The following is a 25,083-nucleotide window of genomic DNA, read 5'->3' on the forward strand; positions in this document are numbered from 1 at the left end:
GTTACAAATTACAGACCCATTTCACTGATCAATCTGGACCTAAAACTTTTTTCCAAAGCCTTAGCCAACAGACTTGCTCCTTCCTTGCCTGGGATAATACACACAGATCAAGTGGGGTTCGTACAAGGTCTGGAGGCACGGGACAACACCAACAAACTGTTCCTCCTGATAGCCCGGTCGAGGGCTTATTCTCTTCCTATGTGTTTACTCTCAGTGGATGCGGAGAAGGCCTTTGACCGGGTCAGTTGGAGTTTCATGATGGCCGCTTTAAAGCAGGTGGGTTTGGGCAAAACATTTTTAGATAGGATTGCGTCCCTTTATTCGAGACCCTCAGCAAAAATTAAGACGGATGGGTTTCTGTTGTCATCGTTTCAGGTCCACAATGGAACAAGACAGGGATGTCCATTGTCACCTCTGCTGTACGTCATTGTCATGGAGCATCTCGCGGTTGCCATAAGAAATAATGCTAGTATCCATGGGATAGAGGGCGGGGGAGGGAATCGCAAATTAGCTTTATTTGCGGACGACCTTCTCATGTTTATTTCCCAGCCACACATATCCTTCCCGTCTTTGCTCAAAGAGTTCGAGGAGTTTGGTAACTTAAGTAATTTTAAAGTGAACTTCTCTAAATCAGAGGCTATGAATGTGACCCTGTCGGCTGAAGATCTAGCCCGTACAACCCAAAATTTTCCCTTTAAGTGGCAACCGTCAGCTATAAAATATCTGGGGGTAGTTGTTCCTCGGGATCCAACAAAAATTATGCATCATAATTTTATACCCCTGTTAGAGAGGACAATTAGGGATTTAAAGAAGTACGACAAAAAAAGACTATCGTGGTTTGGGCGTATCAACGCTATTAAAATGGATGTTCTTCCTAGGTTTCTTTTCTTGTTCCAGACGGTACCTATTCAGCTGCCGGGGAGTTACTTCTCCAAAATTCGGACGGCTTTGTCAAGGTTCGTTTGGGGGAATCGGAGACCTCGGACAAGCATAAAAACTCTTACCAGACACAAAAATAATGGAGGGGCGGGGCTCCCAAATTTCCAGTTATACTACAGGGCAACTATCCTAACGAGGATAATGGATTGGCACTTCCATAGGAACTCGAAACAATGGGTGGCGATCGAACAGGACGGATTGGGAGTCCCATTGCACTTCCTTTCATGGATGGGAAAGGAGAGTAGGTCACAGACAGAGAAGGGAATGGATTTTATTTGGACAGTGATGGGGACGTGGGACGGTGAGGTTAAGAGGGGTTCTCTCTCACAGGGGAGGGGTCCACTTACCCCCCTCTTTGGCAACCAGGAGTTCCCTCCGGGGCTTCATTCCAATAAATTTCTGGGGTATGCTCGGGTGGAGGAAACTCGTTTTTTTCATGTGCTCCAGGGAAATACCCTGCCCCCTCATACATCTCTACGGGCCACAGGGCGAGAAGCTTCCTGGATAGAATATATGCAGCTGAAATCGTTTCTATACAACCAGGACAGGGAGAGGAATTTGAGGACCCCCCCCTACTCCATTTGACAAATTGTTCTTGCAGGGTTCGTCACCCGGGCATGTCATCTCTCTTATTTATAAAATGCTGAACCAGAGAGACATGTCGGACAAACCCAAATTTGTCTATAGATGGAGAGAGGAACTGGGAGAGGACATTTCGGAAGACGGATGGAGCAGGGCGTTTCTGTGGACCCACAAACTTTCTCTGGCTTGTGCCGCCCAAGAGAAAAACTATAAAATTCTCACAAGGTGGTACCAATACCCGACCAAATTGCACGCTATCTTTCCCTCAGTGTCCGACAAGTGCTGGAGATGTGGTACAGAAAAGGGGTCTATGTTACATATATGGTGGAGCTGTGCTAAATTGCAACCATTCTGGGACTCAGTGTTTTCTCTGTATAAAAAGATGAGTGGGGGTGAGGTGGAGAGATCTCCCCAGGTGGCCCTCCTCTCTATCCTCCCAGGTTCATTCAAGTCACAAAAGAGGGACCTGCTGCGATTTTGTTTAGCAGCAGCCCGTATAATTATTCCCAGATACTGGAAACAGACTAGATGCCCCACGTTAGCTGACTGGGTAGAGGAGATGGCAAACATCCAGAGAATGGAGGAACTCACAGCTGAACTAAATGGGCTCACGGAAAAATTTATCACAGTGTGGGGACCGTGGATTACGTTCATGGAGTCTCCTGAGTTCACGGTGAGTCTGGCAGGTTATTTGGGATGAGAAATGGTGACAAACCTTTTTTTTCCCCACCCCCTCTTTACCCTACTTTCTTCACTCTGATTCTTTCTTTTCTAAGCTTATATCTGTTCTTTTTTTTTTTTTTCTCTAGTTTTCTACTTTTTCTTAAATGTTTATTCAATAACTTAAAGGGGATTGTTTTATGCTGAGAGTGGTCTTGTCAATTATCAGGAAGACATGTTTAGCTGGAACTCTAATTTCTAGTGTATTGTTTGTCATGGAGTATTAGCATAAGGATAGCTCATAGAGTTCCAATGAAATATACAAAGTGATGTTATTTTTGTCATTCTGAAACTGCGAGATCACTGTTTATGTTTTATAATCTTTATAAATGTTCAAGATGTATGCTTGATTTATAAACTTAAAAATAATAATAAAACAGATTTGAAATATAAAATAGGGTCACTGCTGTGGTCAAGAGACCACTGACATTGCCATAGATATCCCATTCAAGAGAAAACATCATCAATTAACCAGAGACAGTGGTAACCTAGGAACTAAGATCCACTATCCCAAAAAAGTCCAGGAGGAAAAACCTGGAAAACCCAGAAAAAAAGAGCACAAGAGTGGTTGGTAACTAACAGGCAGCAACCCCTTGACTATTGAAACACAACTAGAAATAGCGATGGAGCATGCCTACTCTATCTAGATGCCTCACCACCACCTAAGAAACTAGCTAGCCTCAAAGATGAAGAAAGGAACCCTAACTTGCCTCAGAGCAGCACCAAAGGGATAGTTAAAGCCCTCAACATATATTGACAATGATATAAGAAATAAACAATACACAGTTGGGTAGGAATAGACTTCAGCAAAGGGAGGCCCTGCTAACTAAGACACCAAAGGATAGGCTAGATCACTGGGTGCTGCCAGCAAAACCCTAGTATATGCCAACTCCTGATTATCAAAATTCCTTTAGGACCACACAATCCTCCACCACTACATCAGGGATCTCTTGTGCAGGACACCAGACAGGATTAGCATCCAAGAGAGATTGTCTCAAAAATCAGCTAAGTAGCAACTGCATAGGAAGAAAGATATTCAATGTCCAACAGGACTAATAGTGAGCAGTCCATTGATGTGGCCTAATAAACTGTATACTAAGTACAACAAAAGTAAATATGCAAAAATGATGGAAAAAGGTCTTCAATGGATTCTCAGGAAGGTCTCTGTGTTAAAGTTCATCAGTGGGAACCCAATAGAGCAGAAACGCATATATGACAGAAAAACGCAGGACTATGTTCAGACAGAGAGAAAAAAACTTCACTATGCGTTTTTTCACTGTGAATGAACAGTCGTCATAGCACTTCAAAACAAATTGACAAAAAATTTAAATAAACATTGCACATACAAGAAAAATGCATGAAAGCAGTTCAGTCACAGGCTATAAAACACAGTACTTTTCCAAGGCTCCAAAAGACGAGATCAGGATGACTAGGAAAAAGAACAAAAATTGAATCCACAGAAGCAGACAAAAGCGGGCTTTACATGCTGCAACATCGCTAGCAATTGCTAGCGATGTCGAGCGCGATAACACCCGCCCCCGTCGTACGGCCGATATGTGGTGATTGCTGCCGTAGCGAATATTATTGCTATGGCAGCGTCACATGCACATACCTGCTCTGTGACGTCGCTCTGGCCAGCGAACCGCCTCCTTTCTAAGGGGGCGGGTCGTGCGGCATCACAGCGACGTCACACGGCAGCCGTCCAATAGAAGCGGAGGGGCGAAGTGAGCGGGACGTAAGCATCCCGCCCACCTCCTTCCTTCCGCATTGCCGGTGGAGGCAGGTAAGGAGATGTTTGTCGCTCCTGCGGTGTCACACACAGCGATGTGTGGTGCCGCAGAAACGACAAACAACATCGCTAAAAAGCAGAAAACATTTATTTCAGGAAGACCTCTCCGCGGCAAACGATTTTGTCCTCTTTTGCGATCGTTTTAGATCGCTCTTAAGTTTTACACACTGCGATATCATTAATGACGCCGGATGTGCGTCACAAACAACGTGACCCCGACGATAATTCATTATCGATATCGTAGTGTGTAAAGCCAGCTAAACTGTAGCAGACACACTGGAGATCTCCAAGAGAAAAAGACAAGCTGGAGCACATGGAGAACTGTCCGGTAGGTCACAGGCATACGGTCGACATAACAGGAGGACCTGGTGTTCAAGATATGTTCACTGGAGAAAAACTGACACAGGAAACAATGTCACCAGCGACAGCATGAGGCAGAATCTCTTCCTTTAAACACCAAGGGCTGGACATAATTGGCCCACTGGGATTAGAGCCAAGCCCCGCACCTGTCTCACTGACAAGCACAGAACCTGACAGTTCCAGCACTGGCCACCAGTGGGAGTCCAGAAACATCCTCAGGAAGAATCTTAACCTCTTCAAACCGGCAACGGCCAAACCAACAGACACACCCTCCATAATATGTCACTAGTGCTTTCTGCTGCTCTGGCACCTCATGGGCTTTGCGAATGTGACATGGAACCCCCAAACCATTCCAGCAAAACCTGCATTTCAAAATGGTGCTACTTCCTTTTTGAGCTTTGTACTGTTCCTGAAAAGCAATTTTCGACAACATGTGGGGTATTGGTGAACTCAAGAGAAATTGTGTAACAAATGATGTGGTCTATTTTTTCCTATTAACCCTTTTGAAAATTAAAACTTGGTGCTAAAATATTTTAGTGGTAAATACATAATTTTTCATTTTCAGAGCTAAATGTTACACATTTCTGTGAATCAGCTGTTTGAGTAAAATGCTCACTATATGCCAAAGTGAATTCCTCAAGAGGTGTAGGTTCCACAATAGTGTCACTTGTGGAGTGTTTCTGTGCACGAAAAGTCAAAGAACAATCCTTCCCTTACAAGCCCTGCCACGTGCCCAATCAGTAGTGTTCCCCAACATATGGGGCATTGACGTACTCAGAAGAAATTACAAAACCAAAAAGATGTTCCATTTTTTTCCTGTTATCCTTCTGAAAATTAAAAATGTGGACTTAAAGCAACAAGTTAGGGAAAAACACTTCATTTTTCATTATTTTCTGTCACTTTGCTGAGGCAGGATGGAGGTGAAAATACAACTTACATGAAGAAAGAAAGATGAAAAACATACCTCTGTGCCCATAGAAGCAATCTGGTAAATTTACCTTAGGTTCAGAAGACAGCTTTTGGTAGAGTAAAACCTCTGTAAGGGTATGGTTCCACTTGTGCATAGCTTCAGATGCGAGAGCATCGGAAGTGATTTGCTATTGACCCTCTTCTGCGAGCATCACCCGAGGGGTCATGCGACTGGAATGTGATCTTGCAATCGTATTACAGCTGCAGAGAAGAAGGAGGGAGCACTTTCCCCCCATCTCCTCCATGGCTTGTCTCTGCGTACATCGCACTGCAGTCGAATGACATGCGGGTGCAGTGCGATGTTTCACACGCTCCCAAAGACTTGAAATGGTGTGCGTGAGCCAAGACTTGCTACCAAATGCAGCATACTGCGATTCATTCTGCATGCCGCTATGGCATGAGAAATGAATTGCAGATGGACCCATAGTTTTGCACTACAGTGAGAGCAATCCGATGTTTTATCGGATTGCACTCGTCCATCCAAAACGCAAGTGGAAATGAGACCTAACAGCGGATAATGCATATTGTTGTTGCCGCTTGATGCATACCATCTCCAAGGACAAGAACTGTAACTGCACGGCCAGGGCGTCCACATTGTCCATGATGGCTTCTCAGCACACAAAAATGGAGTGGATTGGGGATAATGTTATGAATGAGTAATTAACTCATATGGGATAAATAGGTTAAACACTGAAAATACTGCAAATGACCCAATCAATTCAGGTAGAGACTAGAGGTTCAGACCCTGCAGTCCCTAGTGGTTCCTGAGTGGGATAGCCATAACCCCAGACTAAACAATGACAATGTGGACCTAAGTTTCCTTGGAAGGTCTTTGAGCACTTCATGTTCCTCCTAAAGAACCGGAGGGCAGAGCAGAGTGCAATATACCTACAGAATGAAAGGAGTGCCTGTAACACTTGAAGAGTTGAGCAAGAGGATAGTGGACCCACTGGACCAAGGCACCGATCGCTGACCTGGAAAAGAATACCTGTACGGTTACCAACAAAGAGAGGGGAGCCAGCACTGCCTGAGAATGGCATGCAAAACAAAATATTTTTAGTGTAAATTCACAATTATTCCAACTGTACTATAATGCAACGGTCTCTGATAGTAGATGCTGCAGCAACAGCCGGTATCGTAGATGCAACTGGAATGGATGCAGCAGCAGCGGACAATATAAGTGCAGCCTGGATGGATGGATGCAGCAGCGGCTGGTATCATAGGCGCAGCCGGGATAGATGAATGCAGCAGCAGTGGCCGGTTTTGTCACCATGTAGTACAGACGCAATGATGACTTTTCACATCCATGGCTCGTCTCTGCAAACTTCTCTCTTCTAAGTCTTCAGAACTTCCCAACATGGTGCTCTTAAAAATAAAAGTATCATTATACTACCCCATAAATTTTAATATCTCCCACGCTGTGACCCTGAATAAATAATTGCCATTCACTGAGTTTCCTGCAAAACAATATCCCCAAACTACCTTTCTCTATAATATTCCCCACACACTGCCTCTCTGTGTAATGCCCCCCCACATTGCCCCTCTCCATAATTCTCCCCCACACTGCCCCTCTCCATAATATTCCCTCACATTGCTCCTATCCATATTTCCCCTGCAAACACAGTCCCTCTCCAAAATATTACTCCCACATTGCCACTTTTTATAAAATACCCCCAACAATGCCCCTCTCCAAAGTATCCCCCCACACTTCCCGTCTATAATATCTCCCCACACTGCCTCTCTCCATAATATTCCCACACACTGCCGATCATATTATTCCTCCACACTGCACCTCACCCCACTGTCCTTTCTCCATAATATTCCACTCCATATTGCCTCTCTCTATAATATTTCCCTTACACTTCCCCTCTGTATAAAATCCTTCCAACAATGCAAACCCTCCAAAATACCTCCCCACACTGCCCCTGTCTATAATATCCCTTCACACTGCCCTTCTCTTTAATATTTCCAAAAACTGCCCCACATAATATTCCTCCACACTGCACCTCAATCCACTGTCCCCTCTTCATAATATTACATTCTATATTGCCCCTTTCTATAATATTCCCACACACTGCCCTTCATAACATTTCCCACTGCAGCTCACCCTACCGTCCCAGACTATACTATGCCCACTTTCAAAATTCCCCCCGGTTTCCACATAATGTCCCCCATTGACCCATAATGTGCCCTCACAGTAAAACCCTGCATCTACATCTAAAATGATAGCACATTTAATTTTCAGCTTCTTCATGGTCTGCAGTGCTGGTGAAAACAGCAGTGTCATAAGGGCAAAAGCATGCTGACTGACTAGTGATGAGCGAGCACTACCAGGCCCAGGTGCTCAGTACTTGAAAAAGCAGTTGGATGATCGGATGGGCACGCCGTGAGTACCTGACTATACTGGAATTCAATGTGGGACCAGAGCATTTTTCTGGGAAATCTAGAAAAATAATTGAGTGCCCTATTGACTTCAATTATACTATTATACTCAGGTACCCAGAGTCGCGCCCCTATGAGTATCCAACGGCTTTTTAGGAGAGCCAAGCACCCGAACATGGTAGTGCTTGCTCATCACTAGTGTTGACCTCATCACGCTGTTGCACATCAGGGTGGGGCCTAACGGGCACTCTTCCGCCCTAGTCCCAGCTCCCAAGTGTTCAAATGTATTTGTGTCTGAAAGACGCAAATACATTTGAATGTAGATGGAATGGAAGCTGGTGTGTTCTAGTTGCTGCAAGCGACAACAAACCCTTTGGTGGGCCGCATTTAGCCCCTGGGCCGTATGTTGTGCAGGTCCTGCTTTAGCACAATATGTCCATATATTCAAATCATTTTCAATGTTTTCTATGTATAGTCATGTCCAGGCCATTTTCATTACTTTGTTTTTGTTTTTGTTTTTCCTGTTGAATCACAATTCAAAAGCAATGTCTGATTTTCATTAGCGGATATTCAGGAATTTTAAATTAAAACTTAGTTTTGTCAGTTTCAAGTTATTTCAGTGACCATTGTGGGTTTACTATTTTGTGTTTATAGGTCAGTGGATATTCTCTGTGAGAAGGACTGTAAACCTTGAAGGGTGCTGTAAAAAGCTAACGATACCAGGGTGTCACCAAGACAAAGGCAAAAATGCCATAAAAACGTACAAGAATTCATAACCAGTGTGTGTCATCCAGGTGCTGGTATGAAACTTTTTCTCTAGCAAGTAGCTGTTTCAACAAGCCCAGGCTGGGTTACATCACTTCCTAAGTACACACTTGAATATATCTCCTTAGCTCAAATGAGTAAAACTTCACAGATAAATTTAAAGGAAACAGGAAATGTTCAAGTTCCTTTGAAAAAAAGTGAAGATATGTAGAAAAAAAGGGCGAGAAGATCAGAAACCAGGTAAGAAAAGTGATATACAAACATTGGCAGATGGTCCTTCACTCGCACAATCCTGCATTGCGGTAAGTTTGTGTATGTTCTCATGGTTTATACTGGTGACTTACCTTGTGAATGCAGGATCCTATGTGTACAGTGACTCAACCTCCACACTGTGCGTTCACATATGGAATTAATGGTTCCTGTAGACAGAAAGCAGTCACATTGCTTTTCTAGTTATATACATTTGTCATTTTACATTCTCAGGATACTACTCTGATCAGACAGACAACTAATACTGGGAGTAAGGCTGCTTTAATATGTTATACATTATAAGAAAAGACATCACATTGTCAAGCTTTACATACTTGTTTATGATCGTCTCCTAACATTTTCAATTGTATCAATTTAGTAAATATTAGTAATTTGTGGACCAGTATATGAGACAGACAGAAGCGGGGCACTTTGCAAGCACAATATATGGGTGCTTTGCAGTCCAATAGCTCATCATAATGCACATTTCCACCTGCTTTGGGTAGAAGTGGGCCCCTTCCCGCTTGGGCCCCCTTATGGCTGGAAAGGTTGTACCAATGATATGTCCGCCCCTGCTATGGATCACATTACTGAATGTACATGACGTCCCCAAATGACTTTTCTGATGACATGAGTAGTACACGCAGCTGCCACCCATTTATTTCTTCCAAAGAACACATAGATCACTCAGCCTGGTGACAAGGACCTTTGAGAATTCACTAACCCCAGACTATGGCAAAACTTTAACAGACTGATTAAAAAGATTTATGGGTAACCAAGAAGAATATTTCCTAAACTAACGCTGATAATATGTCAGCTGTGTATGAAATGTAAACTGTATATGAATTGCTAATAACACACTTTATGTATAACCCACATATTTCCTCTATATTTCTAAATTCGAAACAAAATGGTAACTGACCTTTAAAGAAAACGTAAGATTGAAGTGAAGCATTCTTCCTCAACACAAGCAAGTGACAACATTCTTAGAACAGCTGGGATCCATCACTGAGAAAAATAATTACACTGTCCAGTAATCGGATTCCTGTAACCTCCACAACAGCCCTACCAGGTGGGTCCACCCTCCCCACCACCTCCTTAGGACGGTGTGGTCGTTTCCATATACCGTCTTCAATAATTTTACAGGACTGTCAGAACCTGAAAAACTCCCTTAGAAAATATGTGGAAACTTACAAAGATAGTGAGGCAAGAAACTGCAGTGATTGAAGTCACAGGAAAATGTTTTCCACATATTTCTACAATAGCACCACATGGAGGAGTTGCAAGAAAAAGAAAGGAAAACTGTTGCGGAAAACAGAGGTGAATTTAAGTTTACCGGTACCTGGAGTAAAAGTTCAGTTAGGCGCCCCCTCCTATTTACAGCTGAAGCAGTCAGCATGTGGCTGCTCATACGCAAATTGCTAATTTACAGTTACTGACCTTCATAAATCTTTCAATGTTCAGAGAAAAACTACAGCCCCTGTTTCATTTAGTGAGGCAGGCAGAGAAGATTGACACGTGACTGTAAATATGAAAATCATCTTTGTAGTCATGTGATTAACACTGGCACCGGCAAGCAGAGTTGAATTCTAATAGTGAATTTATTACACACAGTTAGGATTGGGCATGCTACAGTGCTCAAGAGTACAATTAAAGGGGTTGTTCAGATTTGTAATCAATGCCTGCAGTCACCTACTCTGTTAAAATTCTCCAGTGCTGGTGTAGCAGCGGCATCCCTGCATTTCCCTGCCTCTTCCCAGCAGGGATACTGACTCACTCACTGCCACAGCCGGGGTGCATCCTCCCCCGCACTCCTACAGTCATTATCGTGTGCTCCTGCTTCCTCCGGCACCTGTGTACGCAGCACAGGTCCCCCAGGAGTAAGATTAGGACATGCGTGCGCGCGCACCTGTCCTTCTCTTAAAGGGCAGGAGTGCCATTTCCAGGAAGTGCCTCTCAGCCATAGGGACTTAAGGCATCCTCCCACTAGGGGAAGTGCTGCCTGCACAACACCCTTAGTTATTATTCTGTCTGATAGCTAGTTGTCAGGTCCCATGATCCTGTCCCGTTTCCTGTTTCTGAATCTGTCTTCACATACCTAGCTGTCCCTGTCTACTGTGCCCACCATACATGTGCGTACCCGCTTTCCTGTCTGCCTGAGCCATCCCACTTGTACCTACTTGCAGTTATGTCCATACCTGAGCCCGTCACTGCCCTGGGGGTCAGCTTTCATAGTCCCAGTCACTGCCCTAGGAGTGGTACCTAGCATTTGCCTTGCAGCCGGTGCTTAGTTAAGCCCCTACTAAAGGATAAGCTCGGGTTCCCCCTGGGTCCAGTGGGTCCAGTTCTACTCTTGCTCACCAACTCAACACCAGAGGTGTGCGTTACAGCTACAGCTGGTGGTCATGTGACCGCAAATATGCGATTCATATTTTACTGCCCACATTCCGGCTAGATGTGCTTTGCTTTGGTCAATACAAATGAACTGTATCTAGCCGGTAGGTGACTGCATCTATGCAAATGGTATACTTGAGGTGATGAGACCTCCTGCTCTCCCAACTGCTACAAAAGAATCCTGACAGCATGCAGTGGTCATGCTGTGAGAATTCAGAAGTTTGTAGTCACATTGAGTGACTGCAGACATTCATCACACACCTGGATAACTCCTTATATTGTTCTTAATATTAACATTTCATAAAATAAAGCCAGGTATCAAGTAATCTGAAAACAGCTACATGTGTACAGGATCAGAACCAATAACAGCACAGGAATACATTACCAGAACCCTCATCAGTACAGGAATACATAACCAAAATTACCATCTGTATAGGACTACATCAAGAGAACCACTATCAGTAAAGGAATACATTACCAGACCCACCATCAATACATGAATACAGCAACAAAATTACCATCAGTACATCATTACATCACCAGAATACCCATCGATACATGAACACATTACCAGACCCACCATGCAGCACACCCCAACATGGTGCCTTTAAACATCACAGTGCAACTATAATACTTTTTAATAAAAATATCTGTCCTATGCTATGCCCCTTAGTAAATATTTGCCCCACAAAATATGGCCCCAAGAATCTCCCTCTCATGGTGCGTTGCATCCAAATATATCCTTTTTATACTGGGCTCCCTCTTTACACTGTCGCCTAACACTGTGTCCCCCCTAAATGTCTCAATCTCTATACTGTGCCCCTCCCCTCACACTCCCCTCCTCTGCACACTATCACCTCCATACTCTGTCATCACACTGTTAGTATCCCCTCTGCATACAGTCCCTTCGACATTGCCCTTTCTCTATATTGCCCTACACATTGACGAGTTTCTATTCTGTTCCCTCCCCATAATATCCTCTCACTCATACTCCCCAAATTGATCCCTTACACATTTCTTCTCCTGTCTCCTCACACATTTCTTCTCCAGTTCACTCACATATTTCCCCCTTCCAAAACGGTTTCCTCACACATTTACCTCTCCCTATACTGTATCCTCCCACATTCCCCATCACCCCTTCACTCCATATTATCTCCTTGCACATCCCCCCTAATACCCATACTGTCTCCTCACACATTCCTTCTCCCTACATTGTGTCCTCAAACGTATCCACCTTCTCATGCTGTGTCCCCATATATTTCCCTTTCCACATACTCCCACAAAATTTTCCTTCTCTATAATTTCTCCTTCCACTCCTCCTATCTCCCTCCCCCTGCATACTGCCCTCTATAAGTTTTCTTATGACATTAAAGGAGTATTCAAGGGAGATAAAAAATTCTTCTAATGTTCCTGTCCTTATAAACTATAAAGATAAGATACCCAGTACAGTCCTATATCCTCTCAATATCTGTAAGTCAGTGTGACCCGGCAGCTGCTCTCACTGGTCCCCCTTCCCCTCTGGGACGCTACATCACACATCAGGGGGCCTGCCCATTATATTATATTTAGGACTATAGGCTGTGCATTATACGATATGGAGGACTATAGGGCATGCATTATCTTATATGGCGTACTATGGGACCCATTATACTATATGAAGGACTATAGGGTGAGAATTATACTAAATGGAGAGCTTTGGGGGGTGTATTATACTATATAGAGGAGTATGGGGTGTGCATTATTTTATATAGAGGACTATGGGGTGTTCAACATATTATATGAACTATCTGTCACGGGTGTGTCACGCATGACAGACAGTCCTATAGTTTCCAGCTGTAGAAGATTGCAGCGTTTAGCTTCACAAGATGCTACCACTCTGACTTTCCCTGCTTGGGGTTTATCCCTTTCACTTTTGGACCCTGCAGATTTACTCACCTTTTCAGCTCTTCGGCCCGCTTCACACTTGCGATTAACTCGCACGAGTGCAATGCGAGAAATTCTCGCATTGCAATCGGACACATGTTAATCAATGAGGCAGCTCCCATCTGCTGTTTTTCTCTCAGTCCAAATCGGACTGAGAAAAAACTCGCAGCATGCTGCGTTTTGGTGAGTTTCTCACGTGAGTCTCTCCAATGCAACTCTATGGGAGCGGGTAAATAAACGGATGTCACATGGACGGCACTCACACCATCCTAGTGACATTCGTTTTTCTAAATACTTTTATGGCATGTTTCAGAAAACACTGGAAATGAGTGAGGTCTCACAATGTCGGTGAATCTATATTCTCTGTCAGTCGGTCTCTCCCTCTTGGTCTCTATTCTCTCTCTGTCGGTTGGTCTCTATTCTCTGTCTGTCGGTCTGTCGGTTGGTCTCTCTCTCTCTGTCGGTCTATCCCTTTCCCCCTCTCTCATACTCACCGATCCACGATCACCGGCGCGGTGCTGCACAGCGTTCACACTGTGGCGGCTTCTCCTCTTTTGAAAAAGCCGGCCGCTCATTTTTCCATCACGTATTCACTGTTTTCCCCACCAACCGGCACCTATGATTGGTTGCAGTGAGACAGCTGTCACTCAATGTGGGGGCATGTCTGACTGCAACCAATCACAGCTGCCGGTGGGCAGGTCTATATCATGCAGTAAAATAAATAAATAAATAATTTTAAAAAACGACGTGCGGTCCCCCCTCAATTTTGATACCAGCCAGGGTAAAGCCATACGGCTGGAGGCTGGTATTATCAGGATGGGGAGCTCCACGTTATGGGGAGCCCCCCACCCTAAAAATATCAGCCTGCAGCTGCCCGGAATTGCCGCATCCATTAAATGCGACAGTTCCGGGACTGTACCCGGCTCATCCCAAATTGTCCTGGTGCAGTGGCAATCGAGGTAATAAGGAGTTAATGGCAGCAGACCATAGCTGCTACTAAGTCCTAGATTAATCATGGCAGGCGTCTCCCCGAGATACCTTCCATGATTAACCTGTAAGATAAAGAAAATTAAGACATACACCAAAAAATCCTTTATTTGAAATGAATAACAAAAAAAAAACACCCTCTTTCACCACTTTATTCAAGTCCCCAAATACCCTTCCATGTCCGACGTAATCCACAGAGGTCCCACAACGCTTTCAGCTCTGCTACATCAGAAGCTAGAGAACAATAGAGAAGGGTGTTTAAATGCCGCGCCAACAGATCACTCGCTCAGATGGTCAGACCAATGTCACTTTATTTTCATCCAGGTCTACGCGTTTCAGGAGCACCTGCTCCCTTCCTCAGGACCGTCAGTTTACAAATAACATCAAATCTGTCTCACAAAAGACCAGACATACAATAAATAGTCACAGTGACGTCATAGGGCCATCCCTCTAATGAAAAAAACAGGCGGGAAAGGGTGCCACGTTGTCAGCTATGACATGTTTAGAAAATTCTATAGATATATAAAATAAAACATAAAATTTAAACAGTTGGAAAATCGTAACCATAATCATCTCTCATAGAAGAGAAAACAAAAGGAAAAAAACCACTAAAATAGAACAACGTGAATATGCAGCAAAAAAAACCAGAATGTGTGTTAAATAAAGTATACATCAGCGAATGGATATCCGTAAATTTACAATTGATCACGCACATACTGAATGTGAAGTGCACCAGGATCAAACCAGGGGTAGTGAGAGCGCAAAGGAACATACCAATAGGTGTATGTTAAATTCAACACCGAAGGGGAAGCACAGCATTAGTGTGTGTCACCACCCGGGAGTGCATGGTTTTAATCAAAAAGAGTGTTCATTTACAACTACCAGCACAAAGTACAGGTGAGTTCGTGGAAACAAGCAAAACATGAAAAACCACCAAAGGGATTATTCAAGAATCAAGATTCAAGACAGCAGTTTACTATCGGGCAGAAGCGTGGGAACAAACCGATCCACGCATGCGTCCCAGGTCTGTATCTGGAACCGAAGGTTAAACAAGTTCAAGACCGTGGGAACCAACCCATAGCGCATGCGTGACGATCAATAGACCCAGCGCACGCCTGAGACAGCCAAGAGGGGACAACAGAACAATATAGGACAAAGAGAACCGAATAGGCAGCCGTACAGGGCCAAGACATACCCTGAAGGCTTATGATGAGAAAGGCATAGAACTAGAGATGTGTACGGAAAAGCTCAAGACAAAGGTGTGAGCATTATATCACGGCTAGTCACACCGAAAAAAGTCATGACCCGCATACAAAAAGTCGGGTTGTAAAATAAGTGAGGGAAAGACAGGTATGGAACAAAGGAGAGTGGGGAGGGATCCTCATAACCCAAAAACAATAGTAGAAATATGAAACTAAAAGTGAAAATATAAGCATATGGAGCATACAAGATTATATAGACCCGGACATGTGATAGTGACCACCCCGAAAAACAATTAAAACCAATTATTATATGTGCACATAAAGAATAAGTGTACATAAAGAACCAATTATTGTATGTGCACATAAAGAATAAGTGTGTGTGCAAAATCATACACATACATACAATCAAAGTTACATACATAAAACATCAAACAGATATATACATATGTATAAATGTATATGTACAAAGATGAGTCAAAGGCTCAAAAACCGACGGTGAGAGGAATATATAAAATCCATAAAATAAAATGAAATCAGCAGACCTGGTATAGAATCACGTGAAATGTGATTCAACAATAGAATTAATAACAATAAATAGGAGCATACAGATAAAACCAATAACATGTATATAAAAAAATATATATATAAAAAATATATGTATATATATATAAAAAAATCAATAAAAAACAGGGGAGGTTGTATTACCCATAAAACACTAAAAAATACAACACCGCTTAAAACCATAATAAGAATATCAATGAAATAAATCAGTCACCTCATTTAAGCCCCGAGGTTTTAGGGTGTTAAGCCTATAAATCCAATAGGTTTCTTTCCTACCAAGAACTTCCAACCTGTTAGGATTATGTGCAGGTATCTGCTCGATAGGGGTGACTTTTAATTTAATTTTTTTATTATGATAGATGGTAGTATGACGGGACAACCCATGAAGCATGTATCCCACCTTAATATTGTGCCTGTGGGAATTGATTCTGTTATGCAGGGCTTGAATCGTTCTCCCTACATAACGCTTCTTGCAGTCGCACTCGATCAAATAAATGACATAATCCGATTGACAATTCAGGTGTCCCTGTATTGGAAAATCCATGTCCCCCGGGTCAGACCCAAAAGAGACCCTTCCATGTTGGATCGATTTACAGCACAAGCAATTTTTGGTCAGACATCTATAAGACCCAAAAGGTTTATTAGTACTAATAGTGCTGGAGGAACTCCTCAGTCTGCTCGGGGCCAGCTGATTCTTTAGGTTGGAGGCCCTACGAAAAGTGATCCCAGGATGAGAGGGTAAAACATCTTTGAGAAAAGGGTCATTATGTAATATAGACCAATGTTTCTTTAATATCCCTCTGATGGCATCCCCATCACTACTAAACGTAGTTAGGAAATTGGATGCAAAATTATTTTTGGGGACAGATTTAACACCTGAAACAACAGCTGTAGGGGAAGGGTCACCTTGCACCCGATGTCTATTAGCCTGGTACGCCTTTTTTATAACAGTCAAAGGGTATTTTTTATACAGGAATCTTTCTTTCAGAACCAAAGATTGCTCCTTGAAATCATTATCTAATGTACAATTTCTCCTGATTCTTTGGTACTGATTTTTAGGAACGTTGAGCAACGACTTGTCATAGTGATTACTATTAAAATCAATATATCCATTGCAGTCTACTTTTTTAAAAAAGGTTTTAGTCAGGATGGAGCCTTCGGTATGTGAGATGGTCAGATCTAGAAAATTAATAGAAGTGTGATCCATAGTGGGTGAAAATCTTAAACCCCAAGTATTGTTCTCTATACCCTCTAGAAATGAAGCGAGATTATTATCAGTATTGTCCCAAACTATAAATAGGTCGTCTATATATCTCTTATAAATAACTACATGTTTGAATAATTCAGAAGAGTAAATATACAATGTTTCAAAAAGCCCCATAACCAGATTCGCAAATGTAGGTGCTGCTTTTGAGCCCATGGCAACGCCACAGCACTGATGATAGATCTTGTCATCAGAAGCTGACAGAGAGCGGTCACAGACCATGACCGCTCTCTGTAATCTCCCCGCAGGGACTGAAGTGAGTCGTGCTATCAGCGATGACGTCACTCAGGTTACCCGCAGCCACAGATCTCAGCGGGAGGACTTCAGCTGTGGCCGCGGGTAACCTCAGTGACAGCACAGCTGATAAATCACAGATCACTTAAGTCACTCATGGGATTTGCGGTCACCGGTGAGTCCTTCACCGGTGACCGAAAATCAGGCCATGACACACAGACAGAGCCGCGGGATGACAATGAAGTCAGGTGAAGTTCATCCGACTTCATTCTGATCGTGCGGCTCTGTCTGTGTCTGCTGTCAGTGGCCATTCAGCTCTGCTACATGGCTCTGTCTGTGTCTGCTGTCAGCGGCCATGTAGCAGAGCTGAATGGCAGATGACATAGTAAAAATGGATCCCATACGCATCAAACACGCATTGCACACGGACTGCAATCATGAGAAAAATCCCAGGATCGCATTGCAGTTGCATTGCACACTGATCATAACGTGAACAGAGCTCATCCTCCTTTCTAGGCCTCTTCTCCACTAGCGTTTTTGTCCTGAAAATTCCCTCGCATTGAGAAACGGATTGCAATCTTGCAAAGGTTTTCTAATGATGCTGTCTCCATTTCCCCTTTTTTTCCAGACGATACACGTGCTCTCCTTGAAATCGCAGCATGCTGCGATTTGATGCGATTCTCAGCTCTCTCACCCCCATGCAAGTCAGAATCCGGGTGGCATGCGCATGTCACACGGATCCTGACACTTGCATAACGCGTCAGACTGGCTACCGGAGGAATCTCCTGTAAAACCAGTCCTGGCCGCGGTTACATGCACTGAACCCCGGAGCTGTCACCTGAGCTCCAGACTGCAGCCTGAACAGCAAGCGCCGAGTGATGGATTCCCCGGCGATTGCTGTTCAGGTCAGCACAGCTGCAGACAGATCAGGCAGACGCTGGAGCTCAGGTTACAGCTCTGGAGCTGAGTGCAGGTAACCGCGGCCAGGACTGGTTTTACAGGAGATTTCTCCTGTAGACAGCTCTACACTTCTTACCTAAAAACTCACATAGCACTCGCATGACGCTCACATGTCATACGGATGCTATGTGAGGAAAAAAACACACACTGTACGCAGATCACACGCAGGATACTCGACTCACATTTTGAGCCGAGTATCGCTGTGATTTAAAAAACGCTAGTGGAGAAGAGGCCCTAGCATGAGACTCGGATCGATTTTATACGCACAAATCTGTTTCCAGCCTTAATACCCTCATTCCCAGTTACTCTGTGTTGGTGATAGATCTAATACTCTTAACAAGTCTTCAGTGCAAGCAGTCGGCCTGTATTCATCTGGATAAACTTTGGTGTTGTTGCAGTTCTCCCTAAGTCATGTGGAGATAAATTATTTGTTTATGTTTCCCTATGTGTTATTCCCTGTGTGTTCTTTAGAGCTTAGTGGGGTTGACTAAGCGCTCATCCTATCCATTCCCTACCTAGGGCTTATTTCAGGGTCAGCCAGGGTCAGGGCTTAGCGGAAGCTATCTAGGGTGGTGAAGACAGCCAGGGGCCAACAGGTCATGGGTCATCATGTCCCCCTTCATTAGACACAGGTTTTCCCTTCCCTTTCGCCATTAGCTTGGTACTTCCCTGTACCTAGCGTGACACTATGGGGAGTGCATTATACTATATGGTGATGTATGGGGTGTGCATTATTTTATATGGAGGCCTATGAGGTGTGTATTATATTATGTGGATGAATATGGGGTGCAATATATTCTATGAAGGAATCTGGGGGGAATTATTCTATATGGAGAACTATCTGATATGCATTATATTATATGGAGTACTATGATGTATGCATTATACTATATGGAGTACTATGATGTATGCATTATACTATATTCAGGCCTAAGGGGTGTGCTTTATTTTATATGGAGGACTATTGGGGTGCATTATATTATATGGAGGACTATGGAAGTGCTTTTTTTTCCATAAGGAGGGCTATGAGGGGGTCCATTATACTATATTAAAGGATATTTGGAGGCCATTATACTATTTGGAAGGCTATGAGGGGGCCTTTATATTTTATGGAGGTGTATTTGAGAGCAATTATACTGGATGTAAGGAATTATACAGTGTGAAGGTTTGTGTGGGGTCCATCATATTGCGTGGAGGCCATTATATAGTGTGAAGAGGCGTGGGGACCATTAAACTGCATAGATGGACATGTGAGGGTCACACTTGAGGATCATACTGTTTTGGGATCACTATACTTTGCCAGAGTAGTTGAGGGGGGATACAGTCGGGTCATCATGCTGTCTGTGTGGGGGTACTAAGTTGAAATTAACTGTGGGACTATCAGACAGTGTTTGCAGGGCACTTTTGTTGCATCATACTTCATGGATGCAATGAAAGGAGAATCTAGGGGCTTCAGGAGGGGGAAAATTACATTGTAGTTGTGAGATAAGCTTTTCTGTGACCCAGACGAAAATTAACTTTTTTTTTTTGGGGGGGGGGGGCGCAATTGGAAGTTTTACTATTGAGACCCATGATTTGTATGTACGCCCCGATAATGAATATTGAAGATATTTTATGTTGGAAGTTCTTTTTCACTCTATTTGGCTGAGTTTGCATGAGCTGTATTTACATGGCTTCTTTGTGTTGGATGCCCAGTTTTCACAGGCAAAACTTTTTTTAACATTAAAAACAATGCAGCCAAATAACTGCTCTGCAAAGCTGGAAAAATGTGATGGTAAGGGTATGTGCCCACATTGTGTTTTTTCATGCGTTTCCGCAGCGTTTTCAACTGCAGCGTTTTAATGCCAAAATGCATGCGTTTTGATTTCCAAGCAAAGTCTATGAGAAATAGGGTTTTCTTGTGCGCACTTTGCTGTTAAAAACGCTGCATTTAATGCATATTTTTGGGCAAAAACTCAGCGTTTAAACATGTCAATTGTTTTTGCCATTTGAGCTGCGTTTTGATAACATTAGAGTCAATGAGAAGATGCAAAAAGCATTCTACATCAAAATCCTAGCGTTTTACATGCTTTTTTGATGCAGAAAACAAGCGTTTTTGACAATTTAATTGCATGCGTTTTTGAAATTTATATTAAAGGCATGATATGTCCCTTTACACACACACACATAGTCCGACAATTAAAATTAAGAAAAACATTCATATAATGTTATTTTATGCATAAATATTAACAAACATTTAGCATTTTAATATAATCAGCTATTTTGTTTATGATTATAATCTTGATATTTGTTATCATTTTTTTTCCATTTTTTCATAGTGTTTGAATGTTAAAACTTTATATAGCAGTGTATTTGTCATCAAAACACATGTGACTTTAAGCAATGAAAAAGCATGTAAATCACGGTAAAAACGCGGCCAAAACGCGGTAAAAGCGCAAGCGTATTTATAGCGTTTTTGTGGTCAAAAGCAACTTTGGCAAATACCATTTCTGCCAAAGGGTGCGTTTAGAACTGCAACTACCTCGACGCAACGTGGGCACATAGCCTAATACTCTCATGGCTGTGTGCTTGTAGCCAAAGTCTAAAGGCCCCGTTACACGCACCAACATCACTTACGAGATGTCGTTGGGGTCACGGAATTCGTGACTCACATCCGGCCTCGTTAGCGACGTCGTTGCATGTGACACGTACGAGCGACCGCTAACGATGCAAAATACTTATCAAATCGTTGATTGTTGACACGTCGTCCATTTCCAAAATATCGTTGCTGATTTTGGACGCAGGTTGTTCGGCATTCCTGAGGCAGCACACATCGCTATGTGTGACACCCCAGGAACAACAAACAGCACCGTACCTGCGTCCTCCAGCAATGAGGTGGGCGTAACTTTCATGCGGGTGCTCTCCGCCCCTCCGCTTCTATTGCACGCCTGCCATGTAACGTCGCTGCGATGCCGCACAAACCGCCCCCTTAGAAAAGAGGCTGTTCGCCGGCCACAGCGACGTCGATAGGAAGGTAAGTATATGTGACGGGTACTAGCGATATTGTGCGCCACGGGCAGCGATTTGCCCATGACGCACAAACGACGTGGGTGGGAGCTTTCACGAGCGACATCGCTAGCGATATCACTGCATGTAAAGAGCCCTTAAGGGCCACCATGAGCATCTGGTGAGTTTTTGGTGTTGCAGATTTTCTGATGAAATTTCCATACCAATAGTAGATTACTTGCATTTTTCGGTACGTTTTTCTGTTTTCTATGTCATGTTTCTTATCTTTGTTAAAATGTTATTAATAAAGTCATGTACACATTACATTTGTTTTTCCTGCAGATGTTCCTCCTCTTTTTCTAAGTCTAAGGGGAAAACCTGCAATTAAAATATATTTACATCAAGAGAAATTGACATTTTGCAGATTTTTATACACACCATAGGTCAATTTTAACAGTGTGAAAATAAAATGTGGGTATGAGGTTTATTTAAATCCCATACTCTTTGCTGAAACTGTAACATGTTGCATTATTTCCTCACTAAAATAAGCAGCAGAAAAAAAAATGCCTCAAACTACTGAAATGGAATTTGTCAACAGGTTTTTGCCACCTAATCTTAGAGTAGCATAATGTAGAGTCAGAGACCCAGATTCCAGGAATGGGTCACTTACAGGGTTACATTATTTACTTTTACTAAAATCACATTTTTATCAGCAGGAGATTATCAGTGGATGATGATAAAACTCTGTATAAGGGGTGCTTCACACACAGCGAGCTCACTGCCGAGATCGCTGCTGAGTCACGCTTTTTGTGACGCAGCAGTGACCTCATTAGCGATCTCGCTGTGTGTGACACTGAGCAGCGATCTGGCCCCTGCTGCGAGATCGCTGCTCGTTACACACAGCCCTGGTTCGTTTTCTTCAAAGGCGCTCTCCCACTGTGACACACAGATCGCTGTGTGTGACAGCGAGAGAGCGACAAATGAAGCGAGCAGGGAGCAGGAGCCGGCGTCTGACAGCTGAGGTAAGCTTGTAACCAAGATAAACATCGGGTAACCAAGGTGGTTACCCGATATTTACCTTAGTTACCAGCCTCTGCAGCTCTCACGCTGCCTGTGCTGCCGGCTCCGGCTCTCTGCACATGTAGCTGCTGTACACATCGGGTTAATTAACCCGATGTGTACAGCAGCTAGGAGAGCAAGGAGCCAGCGCTAAGCAGTGTGCGCGGCTCCCTGCTCTCTGCACATGTAGCTGCATTACACATCGGGTTAATTAACCCGATGTGTACTGTAGCTAGGAGAGCAAGGAGCCAGCGCTCAGTGTGCGCGGCTCCCTGCTCCCTGCACACACAGCTAAGCGGTGTGCGCTGGTAACTAATGTAAACATCGGGTAACCATACCCGATGTTTACCTTAGTTACCAGTCTCCGCAGCTTCCAGACGGCGGCTCCATGCAAGCGCAGCGTCGTTTGCACGTCGCTGCTGGCTGGGTGCTGTTCACTGGTCGCTGGTGAGATCTGCCTGTTTGACAGCTCACCAGCGACCATGTAGCGATGCAGCAGCGATCCTGACCAGGTCAGATCGCTGGTTGGATCGCTGCTGCATCGCTAAGTGTGAAGGTACCCTAATTTCACTCCATCACTGATTAGTAGCTTTCTACCTATGCACAGAGTACACAGAAATCTGTCAATCAGTGATGTACGCAGATGCGATGCTTGTCACTACTCCCGGAGAAGCCGTGAGGTGGGATAGTCAAACATTCCGGGGTCAGATACCAAGGGAGCTCGTGGTGAACTAAAGGGAAAAACAAAAAGCATAGTCAGGTTGCGGTCCGCGTTTAGAATACCAGGAGGATAGTGGATCAAAGCAAAGGGGCAAAGCAAATGAATGGTCAGAGGACTATCAAGGTCTGGCAGCCATAGATCAAAACACAGCGTTCTAAATGGCACCGATTTCTCTTTTCCACAACCCGAGAACTGGCAGTTCCAACCTCCATTGGCTCCACCTCATGCAGACAAACGTGCTCCTGGGAAATATAAGAGGCTCCCTGCGGCTCACTTCATCACTCCTGGATTCTGCAATCCATCTGTATGGCCTTGGTCATAGCCTCCAGCAAGGAACCAGGGGGAGCATGTGTGAAGCCCCTGGACTATCGGGTCGTCACAGGGTATTGCACAATCTGCCCTCCCATGCAGTATCCACCTCCTTCTTGGTTTACGGTCCCAAACTACATGGTATTGCCTACATCAGCTAATCAAATCCTAGATACACCCTGCACCACACCCACCAAACAAACCAGTGGGCTTGGAATAGAGTCGCCCACCTGGGGGGTTGGGGGGAGAGGTCAAGAGTGTCAAGAGGAGAGAGTTGGGTCTGAGAACTGAAAGTGAGAGGAGGTCAGGAGCGGGGCTCCTGGGAAGCAATCTAGGTGGCAGACAGTGGTCTGGGCCTAGAGGACCTGGACCCCCGGTCGCAGGGGATAGTGGAAGGGGCACGGATCTGTCGAGGAGGACAGTCGGCAGCCTTGCACCATCACCGGGCTGGGACCAATGCACGACAGGGTACGTGGACCCTAGGTCGGGGAGTAGTTTCAGGCAACCCGATAATTTACCCGAGGAGAACGGAGTCTTCAAGATCTGTTCCCACCTACTCCAAAATTGGAGCATTAGCGCAACGAGGGGGATAGGACTTTCCAATTCAAAACAGTCCAGAAAATCCCAAGCGTGAGCCCTGAGAGCAAGCTCCCACACTTAGCCATAGTGGGGAGTGGGACCTGGCTGGTTTCACAATACCGGGACCACCAAAGAAGTAAACTTAGTGCCAGGAGGCAGGTCATGGATCACCAGGCAGTACCATTGGGAACGCGACCCAAACTAAGCTCCCCTCAGCGGCAGCGATGTCCAGAGACTTGTTTGACCAGTTGTCGGTGTCAGCTTAATGGACTGAGTGAGTACCACAGTGACCCCCTTGTATCCAACGGCACTGAGCCCCGGGGTATCCCCCCTACCCGTGAAGGGTCACAACACCTGGCTGCCCCATTCCATCATCCCCGGGTACTCCCAACTGCAGCAGCGGTGGTACTCTTAATTACCACATACCACGGGTGGCGTCACGAACTCTATAAAATCCCTTGTAAATAAACCCCCTTCATTTGAGTGGCCACACGACTCCCGGGTCCGGAGACCCTCGAGTCACTGAGAACACAGATCCGAGCAGCTCGGCTGCTAGCACAGGGCGGCACACATGGAGAACTAGATTGTCCTTAAGAGCTTCAGAAAGGCCCCTCTGGAATCGACACCTGAGGGCTGCATCATTCCACTGAACCTCAGTTGGCCATTGCCAGAATTCTGTACAATAATCTTCAGCCAGGTTCATGATATTTGACATAATGACCTGGATTTGGTCTGGTTCATCATTAATTATACCTAAGGCATCAGAAAAGGCTGAAACAGAAACCTGTTCTGGGGACAAGGGAACTAAAGAAAAAGCCAAGATATGTGTGTCACCCTGTAGAAGTGACATCATTATTCCTACCCTGTTAAACTGACAGCTCAGCACGGTCCTGCACTAGATTGTGTGACTGAGCTGTCACTAAACCAACTGGCAGCTCAGTATGGTCCTGATTTCATAGGGCAGTAAAACTGTGCTGATGTCATACCCATGTGACCAGAAGAGGCGGGGCCTCAGCCAACATAGCTTATACCAGGAAGCAACATCTTTCTGTTGGTTGAGGCCCTGCCCCTTCTGGTCACATGAGTATGACATCAGCACAGGTCCCTTTAGTTACAAAGTAAACGATTGTATAATAGAATTAGCATAAGT

The 25,083-nt window shown here is 44.3% G+C and overlaps 1 protein-coding gene across 1 annotated transcript in view; it reads left to right on the top strand.

The window, feature by feature from the left end:
• The first annotated feature begins 8,596 nt into the window (after window positions 1-8,596).
• TMEM154 (transmembrane protein 154) overlaps window positions 8,597-25,083 on the top strand; it is a 92,899-nt gene continuing 76,412 nt past the window's right edge. Inside the window, exon 1 of the mRNA XM_075335548.1 lies at window positions 8,597-8,746. The gene's annotated coding sequence lies outside the window, so the exon portion shown is untranslated. The remainder of the gene's footprint in view (window positions 8,747-25,083) is intronic.

Source organism: Anomaloglossus baeobatrachus, chromosome 1 (genome assembly GCF_048569485.1).
Source record: "Anomaloglossus baeobatrachus isolate aAnoBae1 chromosome 1, aAnoBae1.hap1, whole genome shotgun sequence".
NCBI lineage: Eukaryota > Metazoa > Chordata > Amphibia > Anura > Aromobatidae > Anomaloglossus > Anomaloglossus baeobatrachus.